An 18,058-nucleotide genomic window follows, 5' to 3' on the forward strand; every position below is an offset into this window, starting at 1 on the left:
ATTTATCGTCGTATCCGTCGAGTGCATCTACTCCCACGAAGGTCATTACGCGAACGATATCGAGGGTTGCTCGTCGTTTTCCCCGGTGTAACGTTGTTACATCGTACGGTGAAATAAATTTCAACTATTAGATGTTTCTACGCGATCCACGACTTTATTACCCGTACGCGACTTCTCGATGAATAACTGAACCGATGAGAATATATTATACTTTAATATCGATGGATTTCACCCCTTGGAATCCTACGGTTGTCTTTAAATACAGGTGAAAAAAAAATCGTTAACGAAAAATCGATAGCGAGCCGGGCACTCGATTAAATTTGCAAAACGCATTCTCATAGGGGGAATCCATTTTCACGAGACGGGGAATTGATCGTGGCCGAGAAACTGAAAGATTAATCTTTCGTAAATTGACGAAATTACTTTTTCCTCTGCGTTCCGATCGACGATATATACAAAATTTTAAGGGGTGATTTTAGGGATCAAAATAAGACGAAAATCAAGAATAACGAAATAGCGTTTGCGGCTTTGTTGTCTAGTAATTAACGTTTAAAAATTCGAGTAAAAAGCGCCTGAAACCTGCAACCTACCCTGCACCGACGACTGAACGTCAGGTTTGCAGGGGTCGGTACAGTCATAACCCTGTATATACAGGGTTTTCGACAACAGGTGGGCAAAATTTTAGGGAATGATTCTAGGGATCAAAATAAGACGAAAATCAAGAATAACGAAATAGCGTTTGCGGCTTTGTTGTCTAGTAATTAACGTTTAAAAATTCGAGTAAAAAGCGCCTGAAACCTGCAACCTGCCCTGCACCGACGACTGAACGTCAGGTAAGCAGGGGAAGGTACAGTCATAACCAAGAATCGAAGTCGAATGCTGCAGTACCGAGAAGCAGAATAGCAAGAGAAATTTTGACGACTTAAGCGGAGTAAGAACTATGTAAATTTTAAAATGACGAGGAAAGGAAAATGACGATTTATAGATATATATATTTGCTCAACAGTGCTTCCGTTTTCTACTTACAGGAATTTGTTATAAATAAATTCACCCGATCGTTTCAGTAACAGAGCGAGTAAGTCACTTACAACGCGTCTGCTCGAGTTGCCGGTATAATGGCGTTAAGCTCCCCATTATCCCCGTCACTTCCCTCGTTATTCCCTGCAAAGTATGTAAATACACGCAACAGAGTGAAACCGTGCACTCAACTTGTCACCGGCTCGATTTAGCCGAGCATCATAGATCTTGACAACGCGGGGGTGCGGCTCGCTTCTTGAAAGCCTCTTCGGATACGACTGTTATCGACAGACTGTGCCGGGAAGAAAAAATATTTCCTCGGTTTCGCGTTGCGGTGTTCGCCAGTCAGCCCCTTCACGAATCTCCTCGAGATTCGTTTCTCCGCACCCCGGAAACGTGTACGTATATACACATCAAACGCAGACGCCGGGAGTCTGGTCCGGGGACGAGTGTACTTCTGAATGTGATTTGTTGCGTTTCCCGAGCGACCGAAGGAAACCGTCGGTCGTTAAAGTCGAGTGTATCGTACCGCGACGAAAAAGCCGTACCCGTTAATGCGTAATTTATGTGGATTCTTTTACGTCCGCGAATCGTTGGACGGTGGAAAACGCGTCCGCGAAGATGGTGCTCCACGAATGGGAAACGAGAGATTTTATGGGAGAGCGGTTGGGGAACGGTGCTGTTTGAAATTGAATGGTAGATAGAGATAAGATACGTGAATCGAGAGTGGGAATCGTGGTATGATAGGGAAATAAGTGAAAAGTCGAAGATACGATGTACCAGTTTCTGCGGAGAGCGAGAGGAGTCTAACAAGGGAAACTACCCAAGTGTTACACTCACTTATTAATGAAACTTTGCCAGCTTGTAGAGCTGCCCCCTTTTGGGGACAGACGGCTAATTGTTTAAAAGATATTAATAATTACAGTTAGTTACTCCTTACATTCTGAAGTATGACAAACCCACACATACAACTCGCAATCTAGAGATCCACGGTTCAAATCCTTGGTTCCCAATATTCTTTTCTTTTTTTTAATGATAATTTGTCTGTTTTTGAATAACTATTACATAAAAATTATGATAAAAAAAAAAAAAAAATTGTTGAGAACCAAGGATTTGAACCGTGGACCTTCAGATTGCGAATCATGTATCCGCTCCGTGGTTGAACACATGACTCGCAATCTGAAGGTTCTCGGTTCAAATCCTTGGTTCCCATTTTCTTTTTTTTTTCTTTTTTAATGATAATTTGTCTCTTTTTGAATAACTAAAATTCTATATTCTATTTTGAATAACTTAAATTCTATAAAAATGGCAGTGTATGTAATTAATTATTAATAAATGCAATGATTACAGCACAGCTGTAATAATTATTTAAAAAGAGACAAATTATCATTAAAAAAACAAACTTGGGAACCATGGATTTGAACCATAGTGTAACACATGGGTAGTTCTCCGTATAAGTACCGTCCGGACAAATTTTACCAAGTCCCTATTTTACCAAGAAGACGAAAGAAAGAGTTATCGGTTCCTTAACTCCTTGATAGTTCTTCGAAATGTAGCATAGTTGGAAAGCTTCCGGTGTATCGTGCGGGAAGTCTCAAGGGTGGAGAAAAATATTGTTCGTTTCGATTACAATGAAACAACGTAATTGTTTCGTGCCACGAATTCGCGTTCACCTGTGCAGAGTTGTACTCGATACCGGCAACATATGGCCTACATTTTGAATCATTACGTTTCCTATGGACGGAGAGAAACCTCGAGGAAAGTACTATTCGTTTCCATTAAATTTGCAGCAAGTGTGATCGTCCCACGAGAATCGTACGTCCTGTTTCCTCTGGATACGTAGCGAATTAAGTTCGTTACATTACCAAGTGGCTCAAACAGCCAGTGTCGTACAGTCACCACGTCCGCCAGAATTCAAGTAAATTACGAACTTTTGTTACGTATACACACGTGAAACTGGTGAAAAGCAGACGTGGAAACCGAGGAAACCGAGTGTGAATTGAAAAGAGAAAGAAGAAGGTGCTCGGCAACTCTTCTGCATATTCAGACATTAATCAAATTTAACGTTAAGGTTCTTTGTCGAATATTTATAACTGACACTGATAAAATTAATCGAATAGATTTATGGAAATTCACAAAGATATTGGTTCCTTCGATTTCTTTTTAGCGAAGGATGAAAAAAAGGGAACTCAGGGTTTTACCTACAATAGGGGTCGTGGATTTTGTTCGAATATATTTTTAAATGTATTTTTCATGCGACCAATTTTGACCCCCTCTCTTCCACCCGGTCGAAATTTGTAATTCCTTTGAGGGGATCGCACACTGGCAACCGGAGACGGAAGAAGCTACCGGGAACATTATCATTTATATGAAATCCTTTGCGCGTCCTTATGCATAGTCATTATTCGCTCGCTTTTTCCTGGCAGCGGGAGAAGGTAACAAGGCCGGTTCAATACAAGCTTCTGTGCGGGCGAAGGTGACAATCTTAATTAACCTAATCTCTCTTTCTCTCATTTCTACTCACCCCCTTCTATTACTCCGGCCCCCTTTTGAACTTCATTCAGCAACCACTCTGCTGGATTTCATTTACGTTCCACTTCGCGAAGTAGTCGTTCAAGTATGGCTGTTACCGAGCGCAAGAATTTAATGAAAACTCTACAGCAATCTTGTCGATCGACAGACTCCGTAAGTATTTAGATTAATTTCAACTCGAATTTTGCGTTCTGATTTTCTCCCTCGACAGTCGAAATACATTATTTGATAGTCTATTTAATAAAAGGTATAATACAGTAAAAAATTTTTACAATATTTGAATTGATTTTGATCTATTTCAAATTTGGGAATCATGTTTTTCAGCGAATTCAACCTCGGTGCGGATAATCAAGCTCGGGTAAAATCAATTGACAGTCTGGCGGAGGAGAAATCTTTGAGACAGAACGCAAGAAACCGAAGCACAGTCAGCTACGACGCGAAAAGTAAGAAGAGGCAAAGGTACAGACAGAGAGAGAATAAGAAAATTATTCAAATCCTCGATAGAAGGGTCCTTCGGGGATACCGCGTGCCACTTTGAGACCGGGGCGACGCTTCCTTTAAGGCTTTCTCCTCTTGTCTTACCCAGGATTCTTTGCCAGTCAAAGGAGCTCGCGTTGAAAATAAAGGAATGAAGAAAATAGAGAGCTGGTATCGGATTGACGAGAGGAGAACGACGCGGTTGACATCCTTGCGGCCGATATCGACGTTCGGGTAAATATCAGCTGTTTATTTATAAAATTGAGAAATCGAGTTCAATATAAACAATAACTCTTTCATATAGGATGTTCGATAACAGGTGGGCAAAATTTTAAGGGGTGATTCTAGGTATCAAAATAAGATGAAAATCAAGAATAACGAAATAGCGTTTGCGGCTTTGTTTTTCAATAATTAACGTTTAAAAATTCGAGTAAAATACGCCTGAAACCTGCAACCTGCCCAGCACCGACGACTGAACGTCAGATCAGCAGGGGAAGGAAGCGCCTGAAACCTGCAACCTGCTCAGCACCGACGATTGAACGTCAGGTCAGCAGGGGAAGGAGGCGCCTGAAACCTGCAACCTGTCCAGCACCGACGACTGAACGTTAGATCAGCAGGGGAAGGTTTTTCTTGATTTTCGTCCTATTTTGATCCCTAGAATCACCCCTTAAAATTTTGCCCACCTATTGTCGAACACCCTGTATATCTTTTATGATATTTCCCATAAAATAAACGCGATTTACTTTTTCCAGGAACATGATATTGAAGTTACCGTTCGAAAGCGAACTGATCCACGTCGCATCGATTTAAATCGTTCCAAGATAAATCAGATTCGCGGACGAACGTAGACAGAGAGCGTCTTGATCAATGAACTAGTCGTGGGTAAAGGGACGAGCTTTTAACGTAGGGCATCGTGGCTTCTTTCGAGGATATTCGAGCGAAATCCGTAAGGACGGAACTGACAGAGCTGAGAGTCGTGATGTTTTACATCAGCCAGACTCGGGACGCAAGACTTGATATGCTTACTCACGCGAAAGGAGCTTAAGGATAAAGTCGATAATACTTTTGAAAAGGACGATGCATCCTAGCTGGTTGTCACAAACACTTTGCATCCTCCGAGGATATTTCATATCCACTTTTCTTTCATTCCTCGCTAACCCGCTCGTGATCTTTCCGAGGATTTATAATCGAATTTAAGAATTGTAACTCTTTTATTTTACATCAATTTTGCGCGCAAGTCGAATGAATTCATTGTATTTTGGGGGAAATTATTGATTCAACCGTGGAATTCTATTTGGAGAACACTGTTCTCTGCCACGTCGTAACTAGTCCGTGTTTAATATTTCACATTTTTAGGCAAACTACTAAATTGCCAACGAATTTGCATCGAACGTTCGTGGTAGTAATCGCACGAAACGCTGTGCGATGTAAATCTCTAGAATTCAATGAGCTTCAGTTTGTACACTATTCCATGGTATAGTATCTATCATAATGCACACGCGACCAATAATTTTCCCTAGATTTTAAACACACAGATCCGATTTCTCCATCAAATTTACATTAAACACGAAATCTAACACTTTGTATCATAACGACCAATCATTTATGGAATAATAATACGTTTCGAAACAGATAAGAGTCTAATTTATTTTCAGCCTCTAATTAATCCCTGCTTCCTATCATTAAATCAAACAATAGCCACTTACCTTGGTTTTTCAAGTCTTCTTTGTTGAAACTAAAAACCAAGGATTAATGAAAACACTGCTTTGGTTTCTGACTTTATTCGTACAGACCTAGATAATTTATCACAATAAGGGAATTATGAAAAATGTACAATAACGCGGACAAAAAACACATTCCCATGGAAACCAAAGGAAAGGACTTTACTCTTTTTTTATTTTTTTTTTTAATTGACACAATTGTCCACCCCCAACCCTTAACCCCTGATGTGACGAAATAAACAAATCGCCGATTTCCTTTTCTTTACACGTTAAAACACAATCTATACTTACATATTAAATGTTAGCAACATTTAGAGTAACACTACGCAGCGAGTTAATGATGCACATTAAAAGCGATTTTCGGTTTCTTTTCTTTCTCTCTCTCTCTCTCACATTCTCTCTGTGTTGTAATAGAATGTACCTTTTGGCAGTATTTAGCAGTATGTTTGGGAATTCTTTTTCCATCGATAGGTCTATGGTAGGTGGATCTCTTTTTCTGGTATTTCTCCTTAACTTGTTGATTGCCGATAATCGAGTCTAATTAAATAATTAATAATAATATCCCTGGAATACGTTAATTATCGTCGAACCATTATTAATTGGTACTTGGGATATAATTTGGTCGAATAATTAAAAAATGAGGAAAGAAGAAAATTTGTTAATGGATAATTAGTGACTGCTATGCTGTAATAAATGTGGGCAATCAACGTGTTAATTGCTTTCCTAATTGCACAACGATCATCTGGTATAGAATCATTCAACTCGTTGAAATTCTTGTGTAAAGTGTAAAAAAAGAACACCTTTAACACTTTCGTTGAAATTCCTGAATCATAAACTATTAAATAATTAATTGTTAATTTCGTTAATGAGTCCTATCGTTTCGAACGAAAGTGTTAAATATTTTCCAGCATCGTACCGATAAATCGACGTTAATAAAATACTTTCTCGCTTGGACACTCGAGTGTGTACCGTACAGAAGAATACTAGTACGGAAAATATTTCGGAAAACAATCACCTGAATTACCATGTTTTCACACGAGGAGAAGGAAGATTGAAAGATGAAGGAAGCGGAGAAGAAAAGGGAAGAAGCTGCTTGTCGATCTTTCGTTTCGTTTCTCCGTTCGACGATCGCTTTTTAAAATTAATTACGTACGCCGTTTGTTAATCTAAGCAGGTTACACCTTCGTTTATGTATATTTATTTACAGGAACACAGTGAACAGTGTTGGCCACAAAATCGATCTTCACATTTCCTTCTATTCTTTCCTCTCATTTCTTTCATTATCATTCTTCAACATTAAGTAACAATAACAATAATTGTATTCTTGCGAGATGATCGAGTTTGTGGTAAACAACCGATGGGACTGTCTATGAGATACGAGACTTACGATGACATAATTAATTATTGTTAATCCTCCTTAAGACTAGAGTTTTCGTGTCTTTCCTTCTTGTACGATGCTTTCTGTTTCTTGTCGTTTCTCTTTGACTAGAGGCAAGAAAACGGTGCACGAGTTCACTTGACAAATAAAATTATCCAAGCACGATAAAAACAATAATTCATCACGGATGTCGCGAGATATACCAATTAATTTAACCCTTCTTCGTACGAACCCTCTAATTCCCAAAATCAACACACCGTCTAGTGCCTCATAAAATTCTAAAATTAGGTGAAGTTGTACTTAGATAACGACTGTAGGAGATCACCTATGAAATGAAATTTCGAAATCCGAAGAAGAGTTAACGTATAATAAAATTTCACGATAAAACAAAGGTCTTTCTGAAAAGACGTAACGAGTTTCTTAAAGTTTTCTATGTTTGACTACGGTCTCGTGGCAACCACTACCACTTCATTTATTATTCAAACACTCGTTTAACACCGAGATAATTCACTATTTTATCACGTTCATCCCTCTGATCCAGAGTTTTCATCCCTGGAACGAGGGATTCTCTTCGCTTTACTTGTTATCGCAGAGAACGAGCTCGATTGCACGTATTTACCTGTACGAGTATGTATAATAATGTACGTACGTATATGTGGGTGTGTATGTTTCCTTTCATTTTTACTTTTGTCTGTATGAGTCACGTATTTTGGCACTTCTTATGCGATCGATTATTTACAGAGATTCGCGTCGATCTCGTATCGAAACGGTGTCGAATAAACCAAAGAGAACGACGACGTTTCAGTATTGGTCTTCGATGACGTTACGATACGAACGAATCCACGCGGATTCACGCTTCTCTCTCGTGTATTTATAATGTTTATACAATGAACCTGGAACTGAAGTTTATACACTGAGCTATTTACAATTCCCTCGTAGTTTGTTTCTCGTTTCCCTGTCGAAGAAAACGAGGAACCATTCGTGGCAGAATAATTCTCGGCTACGATCGATTTCCATGCTTCGTTTCGTTTCGTTTCGTTCCCTCGAGGTGCAATTATCTAGGGCAGCCACGAAGTCGTAAGACGATCGATCATCAACAAACTCCCGATTAATTAACGCTATCATTTCTATCGATCATTCGTAAGCATACCGTTTGAGCACCGAAATTAATTGCATACCCCGAGTCACGTAAACCTAACGCAAAACATTCGATATAATATAATGATACATTAAAGTATAAGCAATAATACTTTCAACTTGTTCTCACGATTTTCTTGTCGGTGGATCGGTACAATTGCCAACGCAATTGGTTCGCATTTGGTACCTATGCTATAGGAGCCGCATCTTGGAAATTATTTTGTTCATTCGAAACAACTTTACCGATAAAGAAAAAGAAATTCTAGAGAAATCAACAAAGACAGCCAGGAATTTTCACGCGATTTCAAGTGGCAAGAGAATGGATGTCTCTTTGGAAAGAATCGATTTAGACCGCGTATCCTCGGAATTCTCTTAACTTTACTGCGAGAGACGAACGACGTTAAGGGATTTCGACGCCTTAACGACCCGAAAGATTTCTTCTCTGTTCCGCGTTTCACTTCATTCGTCGAACGGGGGAGGCAAGTTTCGCCTAGTGGAGCAACGTGAAACTCGAAACATTCCGGCGAACTCGGTCGATGGGAATCTGCAAAAGCTCGAAAGCTCGACGGGATCAGCTTGGCTGATACGGCCGTGAAATAAATTCGCCAAGTTCGCGGAAAACTTGGCCCGGTGTCGATGAAGTTGCCCCGCTCGTAAGTTCCCATCTTCCGCGAGTCTACCTTTAAATCGACAGGAAGATGAACAGCGGCGATCTTTCCGCGTTTAAATCAAACTTTCCGATTACGTGTCGGACAACTTCAACGTCGATGTACATCCACGGGAATTTCTATTTCGCGATACACGAACGGTTTGACAAACGTTCGATTTATTCGTTGAATTCCTGCCCGGTAAACAAAGGATTGTTCCAAAAGGAATTTCAATCCTTAGAGAACTACGGAATATTTTCATAATTTCATAATTTCCAATTCCGAATGAAAATCAACCCCTTTAACCCGGTAATTATGCATCGGCGGATAATTAATTTAGATTTCTTGAAGATTTCATAAAAGGGTTGAGAACTTAAGCCAATAGAGGATCACCTAGTTTGAAAATTTCATAAAAATCATTATCGAGGAGGGATTATCGATGGTTATCCGTGACGAAGACAGGCGTAATTCTTAGCCGTTCGATATTTAATATCAACCGAGAGAGACTGCTTTGTGCCAGTGGTCGGGCATCAAGATTTATCGCGTTATTCTCCCCGATAGTTGTAGAGGGTTGGTATAGTACTGTCGCGGCAATCTGGCAATTATGAGGTGGGTCCGTGGTAAAAGTCTGAGCCCATGGGCCATCCGAGGCCGGTGCATCGTAACTCAGGACAATAGATACCCTAGCGCGGGGGCGTAGGTGGTAAATCGGAGGTTGGACAATGTTTGGCCAGCTATGCGGTGCGGTAGCAGCGATAACCGGCAATACTTTTACGGCCGTCATCCTATTATGAATGGGCCGTGTTAAACGAGGCGGGAAAAGCTCGCAAGTACATCGCAAAGTGATGATACAGACTGTGTATAACAGGCTACCACCACCCCACTGTCCCTCTTCCTTTTACTCTCACCATTTCTCTCGCACTCCTACATGGTATTATCTTTCTCTATGCTCACGTTCTGACGGGCCAACGAGCACACTTTTATGACGCCCGATACAGTTGCACCCTGCTAGCAGAGATCTGATAAGAATCGGTTGGCATGACTTTCCAGGCGTGATTCTGATTTAAATATCCGTTAAAAGAGAATATTCTTGCGGATATTTCTCCCCTTTCCGTTTTTCTTAATCCTTCATCTTTTAATGACTTTTCATCGTTAATAGAGCAGGACATTAGCAAGAAATGAATATCGCAAACGGTTGTCGAATCCGCGTTTAATTAAGCGAACAACTGTAACGATAGGTATTCCAATCCCCAATCCCTCTATAATTCTCGATACTCTGTTCCTCTGGCAAATATGAAATAACGAAATATGAATTGGTAGACCAGTTTTATTTTAATACACATGTATGAAGTTAGTTTTATTGGTTCCGCTTGGTAGCCGATGATTAAAACTCCGGATTGATTTGAGAGATATTATATTTCGATGAAATTCTTTTTCATTTCCCATTGCCTTTATCGCTTTCATTAAAAAATCAACATCCAGCAATGTAAACAGCGAATTCTATCTAGCCTCATGTTGAATTTCAAACCTTCTGTTTAATTTATTCCTTTTACGTCGAACAATGTAGAGCAACGCGTTCCTCATCCTGCGAGCAAATTGATTTATAACAGCGTGTAAATTGCGACGGAGTTTCCCGCGAAACCGGAAGCGATGCTCGGAGGGCGAAAAAAAAAGAGAGAATCGTGAAAACTCGATTTTAGGTAGCACCGTGGAAGAAATCAAAGGAAGAAGCAACAGATTGGACGCGTTTCGCAGACAATACTTTCACCGCGATGAATTCAGCCGCGAACGGGGCGTGTTAAACCGGACGAGAAAAGCTCGCGGACCGTAACACAGATTATGTATAACAGGATCTGATTCCAACCCTCGTCTCATCCTACCCTCTCTAATCTCCGATTTCATATATACAGGGTGTCCTTATAAAACGTGCACACACTTCGAGTATTTGGAATGTCGGATAGTTATGCATTATTTTATCTCGAATGAAAATAAATTGAAATTATGAAGGGAATTTATGTTCATAAAGGGAAAAGGCTTTGAAATTTCATCGAGTGCATACTCTAGTTTCTCCACTACCAGCAAATAAATATTTATGTATGTTTACTTTTAGAAAGCTAGAGTAATTAAATTTTTTCATTTCGCTAATTAACGCACTTGCAGTCTGACGTAATATTACATAGAGGAATCTACAGTTTGTACAATCTTTTTATTTTTAATTTATAATTATTATACCTTGGTGGCGTTTGAAATTTTGAAATATCAACAGGAATTATTCTGTCTCTAGATGCACCCCTATTTTGATCCCACCCTTTGTATATCCCTTGTCCGGTTCTGGTCTGTTACACTTCTCAGAAGCATTGTTATGCTGATTCGTGTACAACGCGAAAATCGCTATCATGCGAATACATTTACGGTGGTCAGGTGATTTAAATTGATCCCTTTGTTCTGGCGTATTTTGGCCAGCTTGTAATATCAGAAGAAAATTTTAAAATATCAAATTTTTGATGTTAATAAAACGCGTATCGATTTCATTTTTATTTTGCGAACGTTATCTTTATTCGGTAGTTTTAGGGAAAGATAGACAGATGGTTGGTTATTTTTGTCAGGTAGCAGGGGACTTTACTGTCTCTGTAAAACTTTCTTCGGTCTTTTGAAATACCTTCGCAAAATCTCGACGGTAATAGTAAATACTCGAAAGTTTCAAACTTCTGCCTTTTCGATGCCAGAAGAAGAAACAAATTTCGACTGAACGAAAACTTTAAATGATTGTCCATTTAGATGGTTTCTTGTTTTCTCTAAACTTCAGAATCTTCATTTTTGTCTCCTTTGAGTACCTTTTTACCGTTTCTCCCTTTTACGACAGAAATTTTATGCTGCTTCCCTCGAGAGCTACTCGAAAACAATTCTATGCAACGATGATTATTCGAATTTTATTTACTCCAAAAAGAATGCAACGTATGTATAAATTCAGAGAAAAATTTATAGCGAACTGGACATGTTGCAGTGTCAATGACCCTTGTATTTGATGGAAATGTAGAGATAAAAAGATCGTGATCAATATTTGTCTCGATATTTATCCAATAAAATACGTACGCCATAACGCATCTGTGCAAATCTATAAAATGAAATATAATTGCGAGCTGAAGCCGGCCTGATAAATTTCGGCTACCGTGTATTCCTGATTTATGCCTGACCATGCACCGACCTGAACTACTCGACATGTTCAAATACAAGCAACTGTATTCGTGAATAAATTAATCAGTCAACCACGACGTCTACGAGAAGAATAATCATTAAACGTTAACAATTTTTAATAAAATTTACCATAGTGGTAATAGAAATTTTCCTACCCTTAACAATAATGCAAGCCCTGGAAATTTTTTAATTTCAAAATTTTTTCTGCGGTGTAACAATAGTACGAAACGGAATTCGCGAGCGACCCCCATTACTCTCGGACTCGTTGTTTCCAGCGTGTAATTTTCTGCTTATTAATCGCAACGCGTGTCACGGTGACGTCTGCTTTCGGACGCGCGGATGTCAAGGGATACACATTGTCTACGATCGCGTGCAAATGATTATCGTCGTGGATGCGCGTGCCCGAATGATTTCACGCGATCGTTACACCATTAAATCAACAGGGAAACGCGAGGGTTCATTTCGCGAACGTCTTTCCGTGTCGCGGATAAATAATAGGAAATTGAATGGAGGCCTGGGTAATTGGAAATTAATAACAGGTCTTGGAAATTGATAGCTTACTATAGGGTTGAGAGGGATAAGATATGACGCGAGGACAGGCTGGGCTAGGTCTACGTTAGATCTGGGTTAAGTTTGGGTTATCTATAACAGCCACAGGGACTCAATATTATCTACTTAAGGGGCAATTTACATAACCCCGATTCTTTGGCGTGTCGAGAAGCTCGGTCTATATAATTTACAGCTGGGTAACTCTGAAGAATCTTTAGCCTCGAGCAAATTCAAACATCTACTGAACATAGAGTCTTGTAAACAGGTTCTTCTAGACTGTCACTATTCCCTTTTAATTCTAATTAACGAGAGAAAAGCAAAAATAAAAAATAATGCAACAATAGGTTACAGTAAAAATAAATCAGTAGTATAGGTCAGGCATAATCATTATCAACGTATAAATCACATAATATCTTTAACAAAATAATTAAATTTCCTAAATATAATTAACTATATATGATTTAAATGATTAAAATGCCAAAAAATGAAAATTGTCAGTAGTTAAAGTCAACCATAAGTCAGAAGTCAGCCCTTACCAATGTATAAATCACATAATATCTTTAATAAAATAATTAAATTTCCTAAATATAATCAATTATACTTCATTTAAAGAAATGAAACAGTAAATACGTACAAACTCACGTGCTGGAATCAGGCTCGGTTCACAGTACACAAACCTCGACCGGTACGTTTGAAGAGCTGGAAAGAACTGAGCTCCGACTCTGAGTCGCGCGCGCGAATTTGTAAACATATCCTGACTCGTACCGTTAGACGGATTAGCTGCGCACTGATTGGCTAAACTACTGATCCCAATGAAAAATACTACAGAACTTTTCGTTTCGACTTTTCGTGATCTATCCAACGGTGTAGAGGTCTTCAGGCTACTTTTTAACACCCTGTATATATGATTTAAATGATTAAAATGCACAAAAATGAAAATTGCCAGTAGTTAAAGTCAACTATAAGTCAGACCTCAGCTTATCAACGTATAAATCACATAATATCTTTAACAAAATAATTAAATTTCCTAAATATAATTAACTATATATGATTTAAATGATCAAATGCCCAAAAATGAAAATTGTCAGTAGTTCAAGTCAACCATAAGTCAGAAGTCGGCCCTTATAACGTATCAATCACATAATATCTTTAACAAAATAATTAAATTTCCAAAATATAATTAACTATATATGATCTAAATGATCAAATGCCAAAAAATGAAAATTGTCAGTAGTTCAAGTCAACCATAAGTCAGAAGTCGGCCCTTATAACGTATCAATCACATAATATCTTTAACAAAATAATTAAATTTCCAAAATATAATTAACTATATATGATCTAAATGATCAAATGCCAAAAAATGAAAATTGTCAGTAGTTCAAGTCAACCATAAGTGCATTATTAATACCTTTAAGCGGAGGAATTCCACGCGGACCATGCAGAATGGAATAAAATGGCACATAGCTCGTATAAGCTGTTAGACGATACAGAGTTGCGTGTATACGCGGACGCGTTCATCTAAATAGGAAGCGTGTATTCTATCGAGGGTTTCGTGTAGGGCCGCGGAATACGGCTGCGGCGTGTAACGACGTCACCCAGCAGTATCTCTGTTACGCCTGGCTTGCCGTGGACTGTGGCCGCTCACGCATCGCTTAACATAATCCCCCATCCGAGCAGGACTACATAGATTACGGAATGATACCTCTGAAACGCGTACAATTATATTGGCGCGAGATATTTCGCTGTTTCGTGGTCCATGCGCGTCGCCTATCCTCCACTTCCGGCTATAAATATCGAACATCTGCTTCGCTCTAATCGGTATCGTTTCGATTTAAACCGCGATGGACTTAATTTCTTTATTTTATTTTCGACCGGAGAAATGTGAAAAAATTCGTTTCAATATAAAAGTGAAATATATTTTGAAGACAAGTCACCTTCCAGGAGGCAAATAGAGAACGTTTCTGAATTAAATCGCCGAAAGTAAGGCAATTACGTTGGCCGGTTTGCGTCACGAATTATAACGCAGCCGTATCTTCTGTTTCGTGGCCCGAATTTGAATGAGTTTATCATTCGGTTGCGTTAAAGTGGAAACTTTGCGTGGCGCCTCGTAGACGACGCTCGTCGAAGAAAGATAAATCTAAAACCGACTCTCTAATTTTACGTGGCTTAATTTAAATGCTAATTTCGAAATAGAAATTGTCCTGTTCCCCCGATTGCTTCAACAGCAGCGACTTTATCAGCAATCTTTCTCAATCGTCGCGTACTATTTCTTGCGTTCTTTTATAAAGTTAATCAAATTTTCCGAGGAAGGTTCATTGAACTTTCAACCCGATGTTGTCCATTTTTAGCCTGTTCTATTTGTAATTACCTGAATAACCGTAGAGAAAGAAGAGATTAATTAAATAAATGCAATTATTTAAAATTTAGAACCTTTTAGTTTCGAGTGCAGACGAGCTTATTAATTTACCGTCGATCCGAGAATAGTTCATCTCCTCTTCTCCATTTTCCTTCTTTCTTTCCCTTTTTTTTTTGTATATCGATATTTTCGAAGTATTTTTATTCAAGGATCCGGTATTCCGTGAAGATAGCACCGTAGCCGGTTTCGCTGATAAAAAGGGAACTTTTCAATCTCGAAGCGAGCTCGCAACTTTTCAGCTGCAAGACTTTCCGACCGAATGATACTTTATCGAAGCCCTTTTCGAGCGATCGAAACTTTTCATACTGGCTTCCCTGAGCCGCTTGCGTGACCAACCTACGGACGTTATCCAGACCAGACACACAAATGGTTTCTACCGACTCCCTCGGCTGAATTATGCGTCGACCAGTCCCGTACTAATTCCCCGTTCGAATCAATAATACCTTTGTTACGGATTTTTAATCTTTTTACAGCACCGTACAGAATGTCGAGAAAGTTACAACACCGATGGTTTAGAGAGAATTCTCACGTGGGCCTCATAAAATAATATTTTGCGAGATGAAAGTTTAATTTATCCACGAATCGAGTTAATTAACGAGTTGCCTGTTCAATATGATTCAAAGGATCACATTGATTCCCCGAATGAAAAATAAAAGAAGAGCAAAACAAACAGAATCATTGAAATTCAGATGATTCAACTGCAGAGAGATTACTCCTATCCCCTGATAGAATTGTTGTAATTTTAATTATCGAGTAACGTTCAATCATCGATCCGGTTGAAATTAAATTACAGTTAAAACACGTTCGGTTATTAATATTTGCGTTTCGTTTCTGTCGGATTATGAAAACGTTAATTCGAATTTTCATTTAGCGCCGTTCTTCGACAGCCTCGGAATCGATGCTTTTCGATTAACGTCGACCATCAGCACGTCCCATGCCGTTTGCTCATAGTCCTCGAAACGTATTCGGGAATTGGATTCCACGTGTCGTTTGATGTCTTTGTGCGCCTTATTTCCGGGTAATTAATTCGAGGGACGGGATGGGTTACGATAGCGTATTTTAATTTAGGGTGGACGCCGGCGTCGATGGGCGTCGCGTTGGTGCACGCCTCTTTTGTTTCACGCGGGATCATCGCCTACGCGATATCTCGTGAAACACGGTTACACGTCACGCGGCGATTACACGATCGGTAATGGAAAGTTTCGTAATTACAGGGAGGGCTGATGATTAATACGTTCACGCTGGGAATCATAGTAATTTCGGCCTTTTGAACGCTCCTGTTGTCCGGTTTCATGGAATTTTCAGTTTAAACCGACCCAATCACTCCTTTTATCGCGTACAAATTAGAAGCGACCCGTTCCGTTTCAATTCCCCGTATCGTTAACCAGGCCATGAATTTTCAACGTATTTTAATAAATCGCAGACACGGAATCGAACGGTCGACTTTTCCAGGAATGGGATCGAATAATGTCCACTGTCCACCGTGTCGAACGCGAAAGAAATTAATTCCACTCGACGTTTCGTATTAATAACCGGTGAAAAAATTAAATGAAATAACCAATCTAGATAGAATAGATAAAAAAAAAGTGGTAACAAAATTTTTCAAGAAACCATCTATGAAACGACGAATCGTCTTGGATAATTGAATTTCTTGATGACGTTCGTTTTCAAAATAACAAGGGCAATGTCGTTAGGTTCTCTCTACTCCGGTGATTTCGCGAGGACGCGAGCGTGCTCCTACCATTTTTCACGTGCCGAAGCATTAATCAAATCCCTTCCCACCCCCCTCGGAGGGTTGTCTACTTGAATGCTACTTCCTGGCCGGGGTTGAAAAGTCGCCTCCTCCTGATTCCATTCGAAACGAATCTATGCAAGTTACGAGAAGCTTTTATTTCCCTCCAAGACGACTATGTTTCGGTTATTCATCTCGATCTTCGTCCCCCTTTTTTTCTCGCTCCCACAGTTTCGTTTTCCAGATCGTGTAATCCTCGAGATTTATCGAGCTACGTTTACGTTTCTCTCGAAACACCGAGGGTAATCGATGCAACGCTATGTGCTTCTCTATTTACGAGCCTCGAGGTAAAGATGTTAACGCGCCGGGAAGAATCGAGAGCGCAACGTGTTTTGTTCGTTGTTCCCGAGTATGCACTCTCTCAGGGCAGATTTATCATGTTCAACTCTCGAGAGAAAAGGCAACGTGCCGAGTTCTCTGGCTAGTTTGATTGTTTCTAGAATTTATCGCGCTACGTGTTGACCGGGATATGTGTCTTTTCATGAAAGAACAGAGAAATGTTTTCGGAAGGACTGGTTCCCTGTAACTTGTCTCTTTCATCTTGATTCTAACTCTCGATCCATTGTACCACGTATTTTTTCCCCCCCCGTTTTGATAATTTTTTGTTTCAATTAAAATTCAAACAGCAAATATAAGATTACCAATATTTCGGATCAAAATGAAACGAAGATTCCAATGACTGTTATTAATCGCGTCGATTATCCAGGCGATCGCGATGAAGCGACACAGCAGTAATATCGCTCTTGGAACATACATCATTACTTGCCACAAATAATTCAGCAAGATAATTCGCCTCAGAATAAATATCTGATGCTAATTAAGCCCGTAATCCAGCGGCGTACGATACGTAAATTCAATTACCCTAATTAATGTTCGATTACGATTAACAATCCAATTAAAGGTACACGTCCGCTTGACAAATAATTTCGTCCGTTTTCGCTAATGCGTCCCGTGAACCGTCGACGTAAGCTTTGCACGGTTATCGAACCTAGGTACACGGATTTTAATTCTTCAACAGCTAATTAGCGAGCTACCGAAATCTGTGTATCACAGACGATCGCTCGTTCACTTTCTTTCATGAATTTATTTGAATTAATAATGTTATTAACACTAACCTTCTGCTCACCTGCCATTCCTCATTATTCATTTCACAGACGATTGTAAAATGATTTAACTAAGTACTTGGAAATGAAACCT

General features: G+C 39.4%; 1 protein-coding gene across 7 annotated transcripts in view; it reads right to left on the reverse strand.

The window, feature by feature from the left end:
- Positions 1-5,832: 5,832 nt before the first annotated feature.
- Positions 5,833-18,058, reverse strand: part of LOC114875894 (lachesin-like) — a 195,859-nt gene continuing 183,633 nt past the window's right edge. For 6 of the 7 annotated variants that reach the window (XR_003789314.2, XR_003789307.2, XR_006830050.1 and 3 more), the window contains one exon: positions 5,833-18,056. The gene's annotated coding sequence lies outside the window, so the exon portion shown is untranslated. The remainder of the gene's footprint in view (positions 18,057-18,058) is intronic. The other variant, XR_003789308.2, reaches the window with a different exon arrangement.

Source organism: Osmia bicornis, chromosome 13 (assembly GCF_907164935.1).
Source record: "Osmia bicornis bicornis chromosome 13, iOsmBic2.1, whole genome shotgun sequence".
In the NCBI taxonomy this organism is placed as follows: domain Eukaryota; kingdom Metazoa; phylum Arthropoda; class Insecta; order Hymenoptera; family Megachilidae; genus Osmia; species Osmia bicornis.